Here is a 7,204-nt window from a genome sequence, read left to right as displayed (position 1 = left end):
CACCAGGGAAGTCCCGGGGGTCTGACTTCTTGCACTCAGAATGATGCATTTGAGACCCATCTTGCTTGATCAATAGTCCACTGCTTTCTCTTGCTGAGCAGTATTTTCATTTGGCTTTTAAATCAGATCTGTACTCGTGGCTTGGACTTTTCCTCTGCAGCTCAACTTTTCCCTGAGCTCTAGGCTTGTATATCCAGTAATTCCTTGGATGTTTAATTGGCATCTCAAATTGGCATCCCCAACAGAACTCTGCTTTCCTAACCCAAATCTAGAGCTGCTCTAGCCTTCCTCATTTCAATAATCAGCGCCACCAGCCCCATGGTTACTTCTCCTCTTTCCTTCACACATCCAATCCATTAGCATGGTCTTGGCGGTGTGGCTTCCAAAACATCCCAACCTGATCACCATTCCCCACCACCACCTGTGTTAGTTTTCAATGCTGTGTAACAAATTACCCCAAACTCAGTGGCTTAAAAAGATGCCCATTTGTTATCTCACAGTGTCTGGTCAGATGTCCAGGCATGACGTAATGGGGTTCTCTGCCCAGGGTCTTACAGCTGAAGTCAAGGGCTGTATTCCTACCAGACGGCTCTGGGGAAAGAGCCACCTCCAGGCTCATTCAGGTTGTTGCCCGAATTCAGTTCCTCATTGTTGCAGGATTGAGGTCACCATTTCCCAGCTGGCTGTCCACTGGGGAGGGTCACTCTCAACTTCTAGAGACCACCCACATTCCTTGCCATGTGGCCACCTCCATCTTCAAAGCCAGCCACAGACAGCATCCCTCACGTCGAATTCCTCTCCTGCTTCTAATTTTATATGCCAGAAAGAGCCCAGCCCCCTACCCCAAGGACTCAACTGATTAGGGAAGGCCCGTCAATGATAATCTCTAGATCACAAAATCACTGGTTTGGGACCTTCATTACATCTGCAGAATCCCTTCGCAGCAGCATCTAGATTTGTGTCTGATTGAATAATATAGAGAAGATGTGTCTAGACCAGGGGGCAGGAGTCTTGGGGTCACCCTAAAATTCTGCCTACCACACCACTCTAGTCCAAGCTGCCATTGTGTCTCCCCTGAACTACTGCACATACCGCCTCTGGGCTTTTCTGCTTTCACTCTGTTCCATGGAGTCCCTTCTCTTCACAGCAGAGTGACCTTTTTAGAACATGAATCAGATCACATCAGTTCCCTGTTGAAAAACCTCCAAGAGTTTCCCATTGCACCAAAAATGAAATCTACGACCTTTCTCATCGCCTAGAAGGCCCCGCCCCCCCGGTCCTGGCCCTGCCCACCTGCCAGACTCCATCTCCTCCCACATTGCTCCAGCCACACCGACCACTGTGTTCAGCCCCCAAGAGGCTCAGCTGGCTCCCACCACAGGGCTTTTACACTTGTGGTTCCTGCCTTTCCCCCAGAGCTCTGCGAGCCTGGCCCCTTCTCAACCTCCGGAGCTCAGCCCAGACTCACATCCTCAGGGAGGCCCTCCCTGACCCCACGATCTGATGTTATTCCATCCTCAACACTTTCAAATTAACCTATTTGCTTGTTTTTATTTCATATTCACAGTCACCATACCTTGCTTAACTGGCTTTCTTTCTTTTTTTAAAAAAAAATTATTTATTTTTGGCTGTGTTGGGTCTTCTTTGCTGCGCGTGGGCTTTCTCTAGTTGTGGCGAGCGGGGGCTACTGTTCATTGCGGTACACGGGCTTCTCATTGTGGTGGCTTCTCTTGTTGCAGAGCACGGGCTCTAGGCGCGCGGGCTTCAGTAGTTGTGGCTCGCAGGCTTTAGAGCGCAGGCTCAGTAGTTGTGGCACATGGGCTTAGTTGTTCTGCGGCGTGTGGGATCTTCCCGGACCAGGGCTCGAACCCGTGTCCCCTGCATTGGCAGGCGGACTCTTAACCACTGCGCCACCAGGGAAGTCCCCTTGTTTTACTTTCAAAGAACTTGACCGTTTACAGTCTGACAGCACTTGACTATTTCACATTACCTTTTTAAATTTATTCCCTCAAACATTGTCTGAGTGCTTCCTCTAGGAGGTAAACCTCAGAAAGTCAGGGACTCTGTCTTGCTCACCTGTGTACCCTGGTGCCTAGACAAGGGCACAGCACATAATGGACGCCCAATAGACATTTGTTGAGTGAGTGAATGAATGAACATATGTCTCTTGAACTGGTCCTTCCTCTACATCTGTACTGCCTCCATTGGGCACAGGCCTCACCATCTCTCACCTGGCCCAGCATGTGAGCACCTTCAATGGTCTCCCTGTTTACAGTTGCACCCTGTCCAATCCATCCTCCACAAAGCTGCCAGAATGAGCCTTTAAAAACACAGATCTGGCCACAGCCTTCCCCTGATCTCCGATCTCCAGTGATTTCCTATTTCCCCCAAAGAAATTCCGGTTGCCCAGTGTTTGAGGCCCTCCCCCCTGGCCCAGACCAGCCGCCATGGTGTGCTTCCAGGTGTGGGTTGAGGACCTCAGTGGCATGCTGAGTGATTTTAGGGATACACAGAGATGGTATTCAGTGACATTGTCGCCAAAGCCTGTCTCTTTACAAGTCTTCCTTCCTTCTGAAAACTTTACGGAGAAAGTCTCCATTGGAAACATATGCCTTTCACATCTAAGTACTTGTCAATTTCCCGTTTGAAGAAGAAAGTGTAGAGCTTTCCCTGGGCAATCCTATCTGGCTCCACCTTAAAAATACTGTTTTCTTTTCACTCTAATTTTGCAATCACCTTCTATTTATGTGGCAAGTGATACCGGTTTTCCACTTACGTCAGTGATCAGTGGAAGGAGAATGCTTATGAATTGATTTAAAGAAAAATAGTAAGTAAGGGAAAGCACAGTGGTACTCGGGTGTGGAGAGGATCAGGTGGCATGTACAGTGACCGCTGGCTGGGAACGCTCGTCTCTATCCTCCCTCCCATCCATGGGCTGTGCTTCCTGCTGCCTGCCGTGACTGCTGCTCCATCTCTCTCAACCTTGAACTCACTTCTGTCTGTTCTATGTCCCATTGCCTCTGAATCCTCCAGCAAGTGAGACTTTCCCAGACTGCAGTCATCCCCCCATCAAACTACCATCTCCCAGCTGTCACTCTTACTCCTTTGGCTCTTAATATTCAACTGCCTGTAATTTTCCCCTCTACGAGTGAAAATTGTGAACTCTAAGAGGGAGGCACCTTGTGGTACCACTTCTCCATAACCCCCAGGATGCTCTGGCTCAGGGCTCCGCCCATCAATATTTGTCAAATTGAACTTTCCACTACTTCTGTGCTCACCACACAGTGACTGAGTCATCAGCATCCTCCCTGGTCCCATTATGGTGGCCCCTGGGGTCCGACAATGGGCGTTTGAACCTCAGCTCTTGGGTCAGCTCTGAACCTTGGACGAGTTCCTTCCTCGTTTGTAAAATACAACACGAATATCTGACTCAGGGCGTTGTCGTGGGGATTAAATTATGTCCAGCAATGTCTGGCAGAGAGGAAGAGGTCAGTAAATGTGGGCCTTGGAGACAGGATGTGGCTGTATGTCCTCCATCACCAAAGAGCTGCATGGGATCCTGCGACTCGTGTCTCTTAAATCATGCCTTGGAATTTACAGATGACACATGATTCGAGAAATGTAGATCAAAAGTGATCTGGGGGGACTTCCCTGGTGGCGCAGTGGTTGAGAGTCCGACTGCCAATGCAGGGGACACGGGTTCGTGCCCCGGTCCGGGAAGATCCCTCATGCCGCGGAGTAGCTGGGCCCATGAGCCATGGCCGCTGAGCCTGTGCTCCGCAACGGGAGAGGCCACGACAGTGAGAGGCCCGCGTACCGCAAAAAAAAAGAAGTGATCTGGGTTCCACAAAAGGGGAAGTAGGGTGACCCCACCAATTTGTGATGGTAGCGCATTCACGCTGCATGAAAATTCCTTTGCAGCTCACACAGCCTGTCACCCAGAGCCCCTCCCACTTCTCCTTCCCGTTTATTGAGCAAGGGGGGCTCCATTTGGGATAAAGGGATAAAAGCCTCTAGTGTCATGGCTGGGGAAGCAACCTTTGTAGGGGGGAGGCGAATTCCCAATTCTCGGGGGGGCCGCATGGGTTGGTAGAGGAAGCACGGGATTTGTGTCCTGGCTCAGCCGCTCACTGGCTTTGTGCCCTGGACAAGTTTCCTCACCTCTCTGAACCTCAGTTTCATGGTCTCTAAAATAGGGATAATGGGATGTGCTGTGTGTCATCTGAGCTGATGTTGTTCCGCAGCTAAATTGGAAAGCAGACTTGCAGCTCTGGCCGCCCACGCGGAGATCTGAGATTAACTGGGGCAAAGGGCTGGTGAGGTGGAGAGCCAAGGCCAGAGGAATTTATGGCAGCCCAAGGTTTATGGTTTTGATATGGATTTATTAAGCACACTCTAGGACTGCAATAGCCTCCTCTGGCCCCCACCCCGTGACCATACTGGCAGCGGCATGGACGAGGCTTCTGTTGCAATATTATAGAGATTATTTCCTGGTGCTCGGGAGTGGAGGGAAGGCACAGGGGATGGTGGGAGTGGCCCCCGGGATCAGGCAGGCAGCGAATGGGTGCCTCCGAGGCTGGAAATCTCAGTGGTTAGCTTCTCACTAGTCAGGGGGTGGTGAAGAGTCCACACTCACAAAGTCCCCTGGGGTGGGCACTCTCTGTGCACCTCATATACACGGCAGCTCTCGTAGCTGCTATGATCTCATTCAAGTCCATCCTGACAACACCCCTGGAGGGAGGGATCGGGGGCTTCCCTGGTGGCGCAGTGGTTAAGAAGCCACCTGCCAATGCAGGGGACACGGGTTCGAGCCCTGGTCCGGGGAGATCCCACATGCCACAGACCAACTAGGCCCGTGAGCCACAACTACTGAGCCCGTGTGCCACAAGTACTGAAGCCTGCACGCCTAGAGCCCGTGCTCTGCAACAAGAGAAGCCACCGCAATGAGAAGCCCGCGCACCGCAACAAAGAGTAGCCCCTGGTCGCCGCAACTAGAGAAAGCCCGCGTGCAGCAACAAAGACCCAACACAGCCAGTAAATAAATTAATTAATTAAAAAAAAAAGAACTACCCGACTATTCTCATTCTTATTTCTAACACCTGAAAGGAAGAAAAGACACCCATCCAAGGACTTAGAAAACATATGCGCCATTTATTTTTTTTTATAAACTTTTGTTAAAACACACAAGAGTAAGAAATCTTTTTTGCTTCTTTGCCCCATTGGGTGGCAGTGACAGGGGCTCAGGGGACAGCACAGGACCCAATGGCATCCACACCCACTGGAAGATGCTGACCAGTCTGGCGGGACACAGCCCACTTCCAGAAATGCTCGATGTCAATTTCAAAATGCGTCACAATCAAGGCAAATCACAGAGCGACTTGGCAAAAGTAATTGGCTTGGTCATCACAAGAAATCGAGGAGCGTCCGTTTCCGACGGTCTGCTCCCCTTTGTCCACCCTCAGGAGAGCCATGTGGGTTCTCGAAGCTGCTGAGAGCTGCCTAGAGAAGGGATTGGCTCAGTGGAGGAATTACAGGGTCTGTGCCTGCCTTCCCAACCCTCTTTTAGTCCATTAGATCTTAAGTTTTAGGACCACGACTCAGGTAGTGAAGAAAAAAAAAGAGATCTTCCAACGTGGTGTCGTGTCCTCAGTCTAGAGTCAGAAAACTAAATTCTCTTTGTTTTGTGTTTCCTGCCTTGCAATAACATTATTAAAGTAGAATGGATTTCTCCTCCAGGGAGGTTGGTTTGGGACCGAGAAGTAGCCCCCGGCCCAGAAGATTGTTACTGTGAAAAGCCAATGCTACCCAACCCCACCCATGGGAAATTCTTATCTCAGCTTTGCTCCCATGACGGATAGAGGCCTGGGCAACATTGGGGTCGGCGGGGGTGGAGGGACAAAGAGGGGGAATGACAATTACCAAAAATGATTCCAGTTTCCCTACCTTGCCCCAGACTAGTCTGAGCACCCTGGCTGGGGTTTCTGGGGAAGCACCCCAGGAATAAGGGGTGGCTGAGGAAGCATGGAGCACCCCAAGCAGGAGACAACCTCTCGTGGGACTGGGGACTCGGCTTGGTGGAGCGGGAAAGCCAACCCTGATAGCACTGGAGACGCAGCAATTGCCCTTGGACACCTGCCCCAATACCCGTCATGCCTCTTTCACAAAAAGGAACAATGACTAATGGTGAAATCTGGGGGCACTGGGGTGCTGCCTGCATCCACTCAGAAGGGTCAGCCCTGGGTAGAGGGTAGGTCGTCAGTCTGACTGTTCACTCTCCTCCCTAAGCACAGCTCCAATCCCAGGACACATCTCTTTAATGCCTACTGGCCAGCGGCACTTTTCAGAATTTTCCCAAAGCCTCTAAAATTCTGCATGGATGAGGTGCTGGCTCTTCCATCCCGGGGTTTAATGGTTCCAGAAGGTGCCCTGAGTGATGCTCCACAGAGCAGGTACCCTGAGTGATGCTCCACAGAGCAGGTCTCCAATCCAATCCTTCTTACCTCTCCTTTGCTCCCACCCAAACTATCCCACCTCTAGAATGCCGGCTCACATTGGTCTATCTCCCAATGCACTGCTGAATGCCCCTTCCCCAGACTTGGGGAGTGAAGACAAAAGGGATCCAGGAGCCATGAATTCTCCTTGTTTATCAGCACACAGGATTCTGGACCCGAAGTGGACTTTAGGGCAGCCTCAGGCCAATCTTAGTCCTGGGGGTGGGCAGGGCTCCTGGGAAGAATGACGCTTCGGCTTCTGAGGCTGCTGAAGGGGGCAGGAAGTCCCTCCACTCAATCCCAGTGAGGACAGAAGGGCCTTTTCACAGAAGATTTTCAGCCACCAAGGTTAAGAGCTCCTGATCCGGGCAGACCTGGGATCAAGTCTTCGCTTGGTCACATACTAGCTGTCTGAGTTTCAGAAACATGGCTTAACCTCTTAGATCTCAATTTCATCTTCACTAACGATCTCTGGGTAGGAGAGAGGATGACAGGAGATGGTGCAGGTCAAGTGCCTTAAGACAGTGCCGGGAGGAAGCACTTGAGACAGACCCTGTGGAATAATTCCTCCTTGCTGCCACTCTGACCTGAGGTTCACTCATCTGTCTTCTCCATCCCCAGCTTCATCCCTCTCACCTGGATGACATTATCAGGCCCCATGTGATGTCTCCGCTCCCTCCCAAACGTCCCACCTCTGTAGGACTGCGGTCTTC

The sequence above is a fragment of the Globicephala melas genome, chromosome 15 (assembly GCF_963455315.2).
Source record: "Globicephala melas chromosome 15, mGloMel1.2, whole genome shotgun sequence".
Lineage (NCBI taxonomy): Eukaryota > Metazoa > Chordata > Mammalia > Artiodactyla > Delphinidae > Globicephala > Globicephala melas.
This window is presented reverse-complemented; position numbering follows the sequence as displayed.